General features: G+C 45.9%; 1 pseudogene; it reads left to right on the top strand.

The window, feature by feature from the left end:
* Nucleotides 1-15,000, top strand: part of LOC111958077 (multiple C2 and transmembrane domain-containing protein 1-like) — a 215,076-nt pseudogene that overhangs the window by 156,321 nt on the left and 43,755 nt on the right.

Raw genomic sequence — 15,000 nt, 5'->3', positions numbered from 1 at the left:
AGGCTTCCAGTCAAAACATGACTTGTTCTATTTGCTCTCTGGCAGCGGCCGTCTAGTATCTGGATGGATGTCCATGTAATAAAGATAAAGCGAACTTAACTCTGAAATTCAAAACTCCAGTCGACTTCTGGAGAGAGGAGTAAGACTAGTACACGCTCAATGTACGCCAAAGCACTTCCTATCCAAGCCGTAAAGCCGAGCACCAGAGTAGTGTTTAGTAAACCACATAATGCCAAAACCATAAAGCCCAAATCCTCTACCTTCATCAAAGTTTAGTAGATGAATGAAACACTCATCTGTTCCCGATCGGATTGTGTTCCTAAGTCTGTGCCATGTGTGCTTTTGATAAGGGAATGCTTCATAAAGTTAGGGATATTATTCATTCTATTGAAAGTTAAATGATTGTATATCTACTACATGTTAAGAAAATAATAATTTTGAGTTTAACGTGATTATCTGTTGTTTTTGCTGTTTATTCGTTTGTAGAAATAACCAAATGTTTTTTTGTTTGTTTTCATGTCACATAATATGCCATAAAACGTTAAATTCACATGTAATATTTTCCATTTTAGATCATTAAAATATCTATATTCTCCTATTTGAAAAAATTCTACCTAGGTACCTAGAAGTATTTTTCTAATTATTTCACTAAAGTATATTTTTCTTTCTGTATTTTGTATTCAGTCAAGTTTTTACTGGCTGGTTTGCTGTGATTTGGAAACAAACTGCACGTCTATTAAGTGGCCTGAGCTCGCCACAGTTGTGTAAGATGCTCTGTTGAATACGTCTATGTTCACTTTTAATGCATCTTATTCGGTTTCCATTTTGACATTCTTTGACATGAGAAAATGTGTTTATTTTATGTATAATCTACATAATATTCTCTGTTAGCATAAATCCTAATGAGTTAATAACATTTTACACTCATGCCGTGTTGAGGCTGTTTGCCAGAAGAAGAACAGTGAATCGCTCGTGTTTCAGTGTGCGACAAATAGGAAATTATCATTTGCATTGTATTCTCCTTCTATCTAATACTCCCAGGACTAAATTAGAGGGAGTTTGTGTAATGCAAACATGCATGTGTACGCACGCATGTGCACCCACGCGCACACACAAATACAGTCTCGCACCACGAGAGTTTCGATGAGTTCTCAGAATCAGGAGGATAACGTAACAGAAGTGGATTCAGGGATGGAGCAAAGCTGTGTCTCCAAGTCTAGCGCTGCCGCTCCGTAACACCAGCCTGTGAGCTGTGTGTGGGGAGCTCTGAAAATTCCTGGGTGCACACACACACACACACACACACACACACAAAGCAAAGCAAAGCAAAGCAAAGCACATACTGTATATAGCCACATGTCCCAAGATTCATCTTTTTCCCTCCCCCTCTCTACCTTATTTCCTCTTTCTCCAGTCACAGACCTCCACGGCTGACACTCTCTCCCTCCTCCCCAGGCAGAAAGCCTCTCGGTTGGCTAGCAATGTGGGGGATGTGGCCTCCTGGTCCTGGGGAAAGGTCCCGGCGCTGCGGGCTCCTCTCCCCAGCCGAGGGGCTGTGAGACGGGGCAGGCTTGGCCTCTGATGGGTCGGGGTGTCGGGTTCCTCCAGCTGTCAGTCACAGCCTAGCCCAGAGCTAGAATAACCAAATGGGGAGGGATGAGGTGGGCGACAGGTTAAATAACCCCAGGCACAGGGAAACGAGACGGACAGACACACCACACACCAGCCAGACACTGCAGAGGAGGAGGGAGCTGCAGTCCTCTCATAAACACTTCAGTATATCATGCCTTCGTATGAGAGCGCTAACGTATAATAGACAGGGAACAACTAGGTTGGTTTAGATGTATTTATACACTGTATGTGTGAAGTTATATTTAGGTATAGAACATGAATAGGCATAAGAGAACTGAATTGCATTTGTTTGGAGAAATAGCTTTTTCCTATTTTGCTCAAAAACACTGTTCAGGATGATATGGTTTCGCTGCTTCAGTGTTAAAAGACCCTGTGAATCTTTATTTCGTCTGCGTGGTCACTGCGGTGGAACTGTGCAGTACAGTAACAGTAGATTAGTGAGAGCGGTTCCGTTTGTGTTCTGACATTAGTCTGGAGTGGGAGTGCTAGAGACAGAGCGCTAGATAATGCTGAGCCCACACCCAGCCAGTATTGTGGCAGCTCGCGGAAGGATATGGAAGTAGGAGGACAGGTACTGGAGGTTGCTAAGCACTCCTGAATTATTGAAGAGTAGTCCTCCAATTCCCTAAACAGACCTTTATTAAAGAAAGAGAAAGAGATGGAAATGGGCTGGCCACCGTGGTAGTACTGCACTGTGGACGGGCCCTTAAGAAGGAGATATTTGGCTCTGAGCAATATGCTAATGTCCTGGCCAATTCATTTGTAATGTTTTATTTATGTCTTTGTTTTGTTTGTGTACACAAATATCTCAACTGGTTAAATTTGTATGAGTGCATGATTTGTGGTTGTGTGTGAGGGGGAGGGGGGTCTTGTCAACTTTTTAGTTGTTTAAGAGATTGGAAGTTTTATGTGGCTTTTGTAATTTTGTTATAGCTTAGTGGTGGTAAGTTACACATGAATTTTAGATGTGTGTGTGTGTGTGTGTGTGTGTGTGTGTGTGTGTGTGTGTGTGTGTGTGTGTGTGTGTGTGTGTGTGTGTGTGTGTGTGTGTGTGTGTGTGTGTGTGTGTGTGTGTGTGTGTCCACGCGCATGTTTGCGTTGGGTTTCCGAGGCTGTAAGGGATAGGCCAATGATCCGCGGAGATGGAGAGGGAGTCCAGCACAGTACAGTACACCTGACCCAGTGCCCAACCCTGTACTGGAGATGTGTTAGTGCAGGGCTTTGTAGAGGGAGGCCGGGCGAGGACACAGAGGTGCAATGTCCTTGTAGGTCAACAGGGGGGAAGATGCTGAAGCTTTTGATTCCTATAGCCTGTGAATACGGGAGGAGAGAGAAGGTGAGGACTCACACGTACCCCACGTATCCACCTACACATCAGCTGCTCCACGAGAGGCTGCAAGGAACTGAGAGAACGTTAGTAAACTCTGGCACTTTCCCGCTGATTATGAGATATACACTGATTGAAATGTATTGTATTATTTCATTCCGCCGAACTTCTAGCTTTGTCGCGCATGTGTCATAATTGACCGCGCAAGGTGAGACAGCCCGATGTATCGGCTGTTTCCTGTCTCAAACCTAGTTTTCATTGTCAGTGAACGTTTGCCATTAAGGCTGTAGCAATCTATTGTGAATGCATTTGCAACAGATGCAATTCATTTCAAAGCGTAGTCCTCCCATCACAATTTCAAGTCTTTTTCTATCGACTTGAAATAATGAACATTTTGCGTCCTTGAGTTTGATTAATGTGCATTGTCGGAAAACATATGAATATGTATCAAATATTTTCACCTGGATTGTATTTTTTTTTTTACATTGCTATTATGTATTTTCTACATTGATCATTTCCAACAAAAAATAGATATGTCGGAGGATGTTTTTAATGTTTTGTGAAATGATGAGAAATAATTTAACAGTTTTTATCTATCCTTTCACAAAAATGTGCCATCCACCCCCCCAACCCAAATAAACAAATAAATATCAGTCAACACACGCTAAAGCAATTTGACATGAGTAATTTTGTGTTTGTGAATTATGTCTCCTCAAGCATTTCATTTTCACAGGATCATGATAATTGATGTCCGGGTTACAAAAGACTCTGTACTAAACAGAATACAGGTTTTGGGGCACTCAGTTCTGGAGTTATGCTTTTTATTTGTTTGGATGAGAGATGGGGGATAGAGAGGGACAGGACAGATGACTATGGAGGTTGAATAAGGGTAATTCGAGCTGGGGTGACAGGGTTATGGGCATCTCGGGGTGGGTGGGGTTGGGGTGACAGGGTTATGGGCATCTCGGGGTGGGTGGGGTTGGGGTGACAGGGTTAGGGGGCTCATGGTGTGGCAGGTCAGGTGCTGGGTTGAGGGTCGGAGGGTTACGGTCATGTTGACTAGTTGTGCTTGAAACAGAGAGTGACCTCAGGCCTGTGGATGACGGATGATTGGCGTGGAGAGGGAGTGTTGTGACGGTCGATACTTATCCTCCTCATCCTCCGGTGAAGGTGGAGGGTGGCCCTGTTGGCCTCGTAGGCCCTGTCCCAGCTCTGAGATCAGGGGTCCTGTTTTGTCACAACAGCCGTCCATTTAAGGCTTTCTTCTATTTGATTATCATACATATATTATCAAATGTATGGGTCTGTGTGTTATGTTTATGCGTATGTGCGATATGCGAATGTGTGTTTGCAGTTTGAGGTCAATGCAGGTCTCTGCTACATTAAGTCCCAAGTGTTTCTCTCTCTCTCTCTCTCTCTCTCTCTCTCTCTCTCTCTCTCTCTCTCTCTCTCTCTCTTCTCTCTTTTTTGCTCTCTGCAGCTCTTTGTTCTCGTGGTGTGGAACTTTGAACTCTACATGATTCCTCTGGTTCTGTTGCTGCCGCTGGTCTGGAACTATATCCTCATCTCTTCGGGGAAGGACACCAGGCAAGACGTGGTGAGTGTCCCTGTTATGTATCCCTACGCCGTTCTGCCCCTTTAATTGTCTAGTTCTAGGTCACATGGCAAGCGCTTACATCTCACACACATTTCTGTCAATCATCTCTTTTATCTCATTTCAATATGGATTTGATCCTAAATATACTTGTCATATTCACTATAGAAAACACATACAAGAAATGTATGTAGTGAAAAAATATATAATGTGTACGTGCTAAGACATCATTATTGTAAATATACATTTGTATCCATACATATCCAGGAAACATAAAGCTAACAGAAGTGGACTAGGGAGTGGACACATTGTGTCGGCACCTTCTCTCTAGATGTAGAAATAGGAACGAAAAGAATCGCAAAGTTAATACAAACAAGAAACAGACACGGAGGGAAAATTCATTCCATTACGCTTCTAAATGAGAAATGCCAATTGCCTTGAACTTTCAAGAATCGCTCTCAAATTCTTCCTCTGCATAGGAGGAAATAATAGCTTGTCACCTTGAGCAACGCTACGCCACTTACCTGGTATTATATGTATTTAATTGTATTTTTTATTTTTTTATCTCCTATTCCAATTAAACAGTGTCAAAGCAATGTCACGGAGAAGTGGACATGTTTTAATCATTGCCGAAGTGTAGTTGGAGAGTCGTGTGACGCAGAAACTCGACCGGAATTGTGGTGCGAGCGTGAACAATGAAGGGATTCATTTTAATAAGAGCATTTCCAGACTACCTTCCAGAATGCACAATAAAGCGACCACATGTTGTCCTCTCTTAACGTATATGACTTCATTTTTCATGAGGTCGCAGTTCGGCAGATTGTTCAGGATATGGAATTGATAGCTGTTAAACCAATGAAAACAACAGGTGAAACGAATTTGAATAACTAATTGTCCTTTTTAAAACAGGATGTGATGAATGTAGCTGTGAATGTACTGGTTTTAGTATTACCTGAATGTTAGGAATTACTTGAGCAGGCTTCAGGCATAGATGTGTTTAGCCAGTGTAGACATTATTGTAGCTGGGTCGCAATTAATAGCAAGAAATACATGTATTTTACAACGGAAGTTAAACTGAGCGTAAAACCCAGGTACACACATAGCAGTACACACATGCAGCTTTGTCGCTTTTGTACCTTCGTGCTTCACTCCTGTTTCAATGCTCTGTATATGCAGTATTTCCCTGTAGATGGCGACATTGCTTGACAGAAATCTCTAGACACAAAAAAAAGGATTTCATTATTTATTTACCTCCATATGATCTATGAATAACGATGTTATTTTTCTCAGGCACGTTTTAATTGAATTAAAGCAATAAAGATTGCATACCTATTCACTTCACATAAGAGCCCCCCCCCCCCCCRKCCCCCCKRTCCRKCRGTCTCGAGGACTCCCCGAATTGGCTTCTACATTAAAACCAGTTAACACTGTAATGAGTGGTATTTATTTGATAGGGGAAAAAACGTCCCTCTTCTTGTGAACACAGTGTATTACTCGTCACACGTCAACGTCAATTTACACTTCTCTCATCCTGAACAGTATTGTGGCCGATGAGAGTACAAGACCAGGAATTGCAACTGACTAAGTGACCTGACCAGGAACGACCCTGGGCCCAGAGTTTTCCCTGGTCAGATCACATGTTAAGGAAAATCTCCCAGCCGTATGACAACTGTGAGATCTGAGCCCTGGCCAAAACCAGGTCAGCTGTCTGGCTGTCTGTGCATGTGTGCCTGCGTGCCTGCAGAACCAGGTTGGTGTGGTCCACTATTAGCGACCTGTGCTTTCCAATGAGAGAGGAGGGTTCGGACAGAGCTGCCGTTATGTTATTACTCACCCCTACTCTTTTCTCTGCCTCCATTGTTCTACAGTTTGACGATTGTAACCACAACAGATGAGGTATTGGGGGGGGGGGGTTCCGCTCCCTGCCACAGTAAACAAACACACGGGTATGCTTCCCATTAACCAAAGCCGCCGACTGAGCCCCGTTCCCATGATGTGCCACAGCGCTGCACTCCACTCACACACAGTCCCTAAAAACATGGGAAGTTAGTTCCTCGTCAACTCCTGGGACGGAATCTCTCGCTCTCTCTCTCACTGTGTACATTGTATACGGGGAATGCGTGGACAGGAGAATGGGAGTAATTGTTTTAGATTAGCACCTTTCACTTACACCCGAGACCATTGCGCTGAAGGAACATGCCGTATAGCTGGCACAAAAGATGTCCTCTGTAGAAAATCACCACTCTCTTGGCGTGTGATATCAGTGCCTGAGGATAGGTGCAACTGATTGTGATGAGGCGGCCCACTCCTTCTATGCCTCCATCTCTCCTTCCCTCTCTTTGTCAGTATCTGAGCACTGCTGTGCAGGATGGTTGAGGAGCTGTGACATGTTATAGGGACCTTTCTCTCGGAGTGTGTCATCCTGCTTCTCCCGCCTGGGCTCGGCTGCCATCTTCACATTGGCAGAGAGACACACAGACAGGCAGGCAGGCAGTCATTTCACCTTGCAGTAATATGAGCCCTCTGCTGCAGAGTCACACACACAGCAGTCGCAACCATCCAGACAGCACTATAGCACTAGGAGAAAGACAGTTTTGTAAGGGATGTGATTGTGTATATGATATGAAAATGATTGTCCCTCATGTTACACACACGCGCGCGCGCGCAACTCTCTCTTTTTAATTCAACGGCACACTGAGTAGTACCACACGCATCACACCGCAGTGGACTACCACAGATTCGGCACATCACACTCGACACGCACGCACGCCACGCACGCACGCACGCACGCATCGCAGCGCACGAGCACGCACGCACGCACGCACTGCACACGCACGCACGCACGCACGCACGCACGCACGCACGCACGCACGCACGCACGCAACGCAACGCACGCACGCACGCACGCACGCACGCACACGCACACACACACACACACACACAACAACACACACACACACACACACAGACACTGATGTATCCCCAAAGGCATGTCCCTGTTTGTTTTAAAGCAGTGTTTCCCATTTTGTCACTGGTGTCAGGGGGGAAGTGGTTTAGAGGGAGAAAGAAAGTTGTGGCCTCCTCGTTCACTCGCCTGGAAAAGAAAAGAACAACCCGGCCACTAATTGCTTTAAAGAACATGTAATATTAAATCATTGTGCTTCACCAAGGGTCAGCATCCGGAAGGCTGTGGTTTTCCAAAAACCTGGGATGAGGGTAATGCTGGAGGAATCTCTCTTGAACTCAACTCACTTTAACTAAAAAGAGAGGGGGGGGGGGGGCTCAGTTGATTACAAACTCCCTAATGAAATAAAAGGAGTTCCATGTGATGGGTTCAATGTGAGTATCCCTCTCGTATTCTATACCAAAACCCCAGCCCCGTCCATAATGGGTAAACGAACACACTGTATTTCTACACGCTGTAATTTTCATCTGAGGGCCACTGGCGCTCTGGTTACTCTACTCAACCTGGTTCAAGCATTCGTGACACTAAACGGAAATAAGGCACGGTGATGCCGAAACGTCTGTGTTTTTTTTACACCCAATGAATTACTGGGAGGTTATATATATATATATGGAGTGTGTAACTCTCTTTGTTTCTAATACTCTCTTCCTATACAACATATATCAGACCGGTACTCCTCATGCAGGCCTTAGACGTGCTGAACAGAAAAGATGACCTTGGACCAGCTATTAAAGACCTGGTGCAGCAACAGTGTCAGCTCTTACCTTGCCTTTTTCTGACCTCTGACCTCTAACCCTGTTATCTTGTCTGTCAGCTGTGGCACCATTAGATGACCCGCGTGTCACCCTCTCTAAGGCGGTGTGGCTTGTTATGGATAAAAGATGTTATTAACATGCCAGACACTGCTGGGCTATGTGAGCCATGACAGGACAGAGGGAGAGAATATGGTGCTGCTGCTGGTTAGAGTGGTGTTTTTAAGTGTTACGTGTTAAGACATCATTACAGGTGCAGACAGTCTGACCAATGCCACAACGTAATTGTATGCTATTCTCATTGCAGTTGGGAAATAATATAACAATTTTTAAAATATATTTTTTTAAAGAGCTGTCCATCTTGCATACTTACCCTCTGCGTTTCAGTAGAGACCCCTACTGTTTGGAGGTGGTACTGCACCCTCCGGGCAGACTAGTGTCTGGAGACAAAGAGAGGATGACAGCGCCAACAATACCACCACCTCCATCAGCACCTATCACCTCTCGTAGTCACCCATTTCCCACCACCACCCCGTTTGTTTTGAAACCTGGAACCGTTTGGTAGGTTCCATCTCTGAGTTGTTGCCGGGTTGGGTTGCCGGGTTGGGTTGCCGGGTGGCTGGGCTCAGTCAAGCGGGGTACAGCTCAGCTGGAATGGAAAAGCTGGAGGCCTGTAGGGCCGTCCCTGGAAGACCGACCGGCACTGCTGAGCCACTGGCCCGGAAAACTCTTTACCAGATGTTGTGGAGGTGTTAATTATAGCACATGCTGTCATGGTGCAGAAATACGCCGGTGATGTCTCTCTCTCTCTCTTCTTCTGCGTCATTATTGCGCTACTACAGAATCTTCCGGTCCTCTCCCTGCCCATCTACGCTTCTCCCAGGTGATAGTGTCGTCCTCTCTCCACTCTCGTCACAAGTTAATTCGACCAGCATTCGCTCTCCCTCTGTCGTCTCTCTGTCTCTCTGTCATCTCTCTCTCTCATCTCTCTCTCTCTTCTCTCTCCTCTGCTCTCTCTTTCTCTCTCTCTCGCTAATTCGTCCGACTTGTCTCAGTACTCTTCTCTGCCTCTTTCTGAATCATACGTCAAAGGGTCTAACTCACTCTCTCCCTCAGTCTCCCGGTGCTCACTCTCTTTCTCTACAAATATCTCTCGACTCCTTCTTCTCTGCCATCGATTATCCCTCCTTCTTTTCTCATCTGTTTCTACTGTGTTTACTTATTTTTGTCAATAAGCCTTGGACCTCACTGTCTATTTCTCCTCTCATAGAGTTTATATTCAAGATATCAGGCATTTAGGCCTCGGTAATTCTTTATACTCTCTCTTCCAGTCATATTAAGCTAATTTTTAAGGGCTTTAATTGGCATGGGACCAAACATATGTTACAGTACAACTTTCGAACATTGCCAAAAAAATAGTACCATAAAGTTAGAAAGTAAGCAACGTGAAACGCCAATCCAAACCTCATATTATGTAAGACATAATTTTAATATCACTGTAACATTTTGGTTGACCTCACTTTACACACAAGTTCTCTGTCTCTCTCTCGTTTTTGGCTGTCTCCTTCTCTCTCAAGAGACTTTCTGCTTGGCTCCCACTCGACTGTTCATCATCCATCTAAGTCGTTGTTCTCTCCCTCTCTTGGCCAGTGATCTCCTCCTTCTTCTACTCAGCTTTACCTGCTGTTGTCTTGCAATGCAATTCTCTCCCTCTTTGCGCTGTCTGCGCAGCGCGCTACTCAGGCCTCCGAGGTCCTCTGATTGGCTGGCTCGATCTCTCGATGGTCGTCTTGTCTCTCTCATTACTCTGGCTGTCTCATGCTTCGGTGGGCCACATTCTGGGGCTTGTTCTCTTCAGTCTCTCCTCTGGGCTGTCCTCTCTCTTCGCTGTCCTCTCGCTCGTCCTTGGCTGTCTCTCCTGCGTATTCAGGGAGTTTCTCTCCCAATTTCCTCTGCATATCCTTCGCGGTCTGTCTCTCTCTCTCAATTGCTCGCTTCGCTAGGCTCTCTGCGCGGCGCATGGTCGCTGGGCTGGAGTCTCTCTCGTTGCTCGCGCGCGCGCACTCTGGAGGCCTTATTGTTCGCGTCTTCCTTCCAACTACGATGTTCCAAATGGGCTGTCTTCGCTGGGTTCTACATGTCCCAGGTGGCTGGTCCGCGCGCGCGCTGTGTGCGCCTACTCCTCAAGGAACCATTCCAGACGACTTGTATCGAAGCCACTCCCTTGCATTGTCTTGGCTGTGTGCCTAGGGTCGTTCTTGTAGGCTGTCTATCGCTCCCATCGCTGTCTCTCTCTGAACGCTCTTTGGCACTCCTAAATCTGAGGTCCCTGTGCTAGCCCCGCTCTCCCTCCGTGGCGTGATCGCAGGTTTCGCTTCAATCTCAACTGGTTCCCTCCTCGCTTCTCTCTTCTCTTCTCTGCTCTTACTGGCGTCTTTCCTTCCTGGCTGTCTCACGTCTCTTGCGCTGCCTCTCTTCTCTCTGCTCTATCGTCTCTTTCTGGCATGTCTCCCTCTCCTCTTCTGGCTGTCCCTCTCGACGGTCTCTGGCTGTCCTCTCTCTGCTGTCTTCGTCGCTGTCTCTCTCTCTCTGGCTGTCTTCTCTCTCTCCTTCGTTTGCTGTCCTCTCGCTCTTCTCCGCTGTCTCCTTCTGGTCGCTCTCTCTCTGGCGTCTCATCTCGCTCTCTGGCGTACCTCTCTCTCGCTGCTCGCCTCTCTTGAGCCTGTCCCTCTCGCTCTCTGGCTGTCTCTCTCTCTCTGGCTTCTCTTGCTCTCTGCTCTCTCGGCTGTCCGCTGCTCTCTCTCTGGCTGTCTCTCGCTCTCTCGCTGTCGGCTGGTCTCTCGCTCTCTCGTCGCTGTCTCTCTCGCTCTCTGCTGTCTCTCTCTCTGGCTGTCTCTCTCTCTCTGGGCTTGTCTCTCTCCCTCTCTGGTCTGCTCTCTGTTCTCTCTCTCTCTGGCTTCTCTCGCTCTCTGGCTGTCTCTCCTCTCTCTCTGGCTGTCTCTCGCTCCTCTGCTGTCTCTCTCTCTCTGGCTGTCTCTCTCTCTCTGGCTGTCTCTCTCTCTCTCTGGCTGTCTCTCTCTCTCTGGCTGTCTCTCTCTCTCTCGCTGTCTCTCGCTGTGCTTCTCTCTTCCTCCCTTCTCAGATTTCAGATCCAGATCCTTTATTAGCACGAATGACAAGGCCACTGTTGCTAAAGTGAAGTGACATAATGAAATCAACAATAAGAGTAAAACATTTATAATAGTAATGGTGATAAGAAAAAAAATATGTATATATACACACATAAATATTACAACAATTTTTTTTTTACAAATAATAGAAGTAAAATGAATAAAAATAGTAATACTGTGATCATCTAAAAACGATTTTGCTTTGATAAGTAAACAAAAAAATAAGAATATATATTGGTACAATGAGATCATGCAGTGTGTACGTGTAACAACATTGAATAGGTACAATGAGGTACAATGGGAACGTCTATGGAGTGTAGGTGAGCATGCATGCAGGTGTCGGTAGTTTTGTACCCTGGTTTTGTATGGGTGTGTTTGCATATGGGAGTGTGTGGATATGTGTATGGGGGTATACATTATTTGATGTATTATATAATTTATATTTAGAGTGCATACATCAGCATGTACAGAAATGAAATGAATTTAAAAAAAATATATATATATAAGGAAACAAAACAAAAAGAGAACAAAATACATTGAAACAAAGCAAAAACACTGACAACCGTAAAGTCTTTCCCATCTCTCTCTGGTTGTGATACAGGTTGACACATTTAGCTGCCTGCTTTGCTGGCTGCTGGTCTTCTCTAAGCAGAATAGGGAGTTTATGTTCATCAGGGATCTGTCTAAAGGTATTTTTAAAAATCTGGGTAGCATGTTTCCTTTACGTTGTCGTGAGGAACACAGGAAGTGCATCTCAGTTTCTACCTCCTGTAAATCACAATACTTACACAACGTCGTCGCTGGTAACTTGGCAGCCAAGATTTAAGGTGTGTTTTCTCCCCCTCCCTCTCTCTCTCCATCTCTCACTTCCTCTCGATTCAATTGAATTGTGCTTTATTGGCATGGGAAACAAATGTTTACATTGCCAAAGCAAGTGAAATAAAGAATAAAGGAAAGTGAGAAGAAACTAAAAACATCAACAACAAAATGATACAGTGAACATTGCACTCATAAAGGGATGAAGATGATTCAAATGTATATTATCAGCTACGTACAGTGTTTTTAACTTCTTGCGAATAGTTGTAGTGCGATTAGTAGGGGAAGACAAGTAAACTGATTCATCTGGGTTGAATTTACAATGTTGTTTGTGCTCCACTGGTCGCCCTGTTTTCATGGCAGTGGGTCACAAATCTCGCTGCTGTGATTGCAAATTGCGGTATTTCGGCTAACAGATCTGGGAGTTTATCAATGCTTGATTTGTTTTCAAGTTCTTTGCGGGTCTGTGTGATCTGTGGGAAATATGTGTCTCTCATATGGTTATACCTTTGGCAGGAAATGAGGACGTGCAGCTCTGTTTCCACCTCATTTTGCGGGCAGTCGATGGGTGAGGGGCTTCTCCTCACCAAGCTTTTCGTACAAGTTTTGGGAAATCTGAAAATAATATTTGAGTTCCGGAAAATCATTGGCAAAAGGGAGAAGTGTCAGGAACTGCACCCGCATATGACGGCCTCTCTCAATAGCACGGCTATGCTCACTGAGCCTGTACACTCTTAGAAAAAAGGTTCCAAAAGAGTTATTCGGCTGTCCCCATAGGAGAACCCTTTTCGGTTCCAGGGAGAACCCTTTTTGGTTCCAGGTAGCACTCTTTTGGGTTCCGTGTAGAACCCTCTGTGGAAAGGGTTCTACGTGGAGCTCAAAAGGGATCTACCTGGAGCCAAAAAGTGTTCTTCAAAGGGTTCTCCTATGGGAACAGCTGAAGAACCCTTTTAGGTTCTAGATAGACAATTTTTTCCCGAGTGTACATATTCAAGGATTTTCTTAATTTTGGGTCAGTCACAGTGGTCAGGTGTTCTGCTACTGTGTATTCTCTGTTTAGGACCAAATAGCGTCCTAGTTTGGTCCGTTTTTTTGGTTGATTCTTTCCAGTGTGTCAAATAGTTCTCTTTTTGCTTTCTCATCATTTGGTTGGGTCTAATTTATCGCTCTCTCTCTCTCATATTGTTTCAAAAGACTAGGCCTCCCATACAACCATGGGCCTTTTCTCCACCAATTTCTACTCTCTCAGCCTTTATTGGTGTTTGCCAGGATAGAACCTGCGGCTTCTCTCTCTCTCTCTCTCTCTCTCTCTCTCTCTCTCTCTCTCTCTCTCTCTCTCTCTCTCTCTCTCTCTCTCTCTCTCTCTCTCTCTCTCTCTCTCTCTCTCTCTCTCTCTCTCTCTCTCTCTCTCTCTCTCTCTCTCTCTCCCTCTGCCCCTTCTACTTGAATTGACTAATTGTTGTCTTTCTTCTCACATTAAGTCAATAGCGAATGCACAGTATATCCATTTGACCATCAGTGTCTTGTTAGTGAGATGTAGACAGCAATCCATTTCTGTTAGCTTGTACCGTGAAAGGATAGGTTGGGATATAATCAATTGAAATGAGCAACAAACCTTGGGAGAAGTCAATGGGATGTCATGTGTCCCCATAAGGATTTGAGTTGACAGAAAGAGAGGAGAATGAACTATATTCTGATGAGGAGGAGGAGGAGAAAGAGAAAGAGCCTGGCCCAGTGTGCCTTCACTCAAACCAAAGGAACACCTCCGCAGTGGCCCTGCCCCAAAAACAGAGATAGACAAAAGGAGAGAGCGAGGGAGGCTGCGGTGCCTGGCAGGCGCTCCTCAGTGCAGCGGAAGACATGGCAGTCGGTGACAGGTGACAAAATCAAAAGGTCATGTCACTTTTAACTGGAAGCGTTTGTGCCCCGCTGATTTCCCCCGTGCCGCCATTGCTCCTCTTCGCTGGCAGGCAGGCAGACGGGGTTGGGAGTGGGGCGAGAACGCCGCGCCAGTCTCCCAGCCTCCCCCTCTTTATCCCTGTGAACCTCTGTACCCGTCGCTGCTAACAATGTCAGCTCTCCGTGTTCTGCCGCAGTCCTTGTTGTTGTTCTGTTGCTGCTCTCTCTGACTGTTCTGGCTGTGTGTGTGTGTGTGTGTGTGTGTCTCGACAGTGTGTGGGTGTTCAGACACTAGCCCAGAGCTTCCTCTACCCTGTGACTCCTACTTTCCCCAGCCAGGCACCTGCCTCTCTCTATCACACACACACCAGCCCTGTTTCTGAAACAAAGGTCTATCCCAGTTTGGTTCTGTTTGAGCAAAACTCAGAGGTTGGTTTTCTTTGCGTTGGTCCGACTGACTCAATGCTGACATGTGTCCATCAATAAGATAATACTATGTGTATCTCTCTGGAATGTAGTGATGATTATGATTGGCACTTTGACTCGTCTGTGTGATCATGAAAACAGGCAGGCCCCGTCAACCCCAGTCCCAGAGCGCCCCAGCCAGCCTCACCCCTCTCTGCCCCCTGCTGGGTGAGCCAGGGCTGGGTCAGCGCAGACGGAAGGCCCCCCCTGTGAGGGCCAGGGCTCTGACAGCTTGTGAAGGGCCCGTATGGGTCAGACAAGCTCTGCCTGCCCACAGTCCTTATCAGCCTTCCAGCCCTCCCCTCTCCTCGCCCCTCTCCTCCAGAACCAAAGCACACACACACACACACACACACACACACACACACACACACACACAC

This window comes from Salvelinus sp. IW2-2015, linkage group LG33 (genome assembly GCF_002910315.2).
Source record: "Salvelinus sp. IW2-2015 linkage group LG33, ASM291031v2, whole genome shotgun sequence".
Classification (NCBI taxonomy): domain Eukaryota; kingdom Metazoa; phylum Chordata; class Actinopteri; order Salmoniformes; family Salmonidae; genus Salvelinus; species Salvelinus sp. IW2-2015.
Note: the sequence above shows the minus strand (reverse complement) of the source record. Positions and strands in the feature narration are given on the sequence as shown.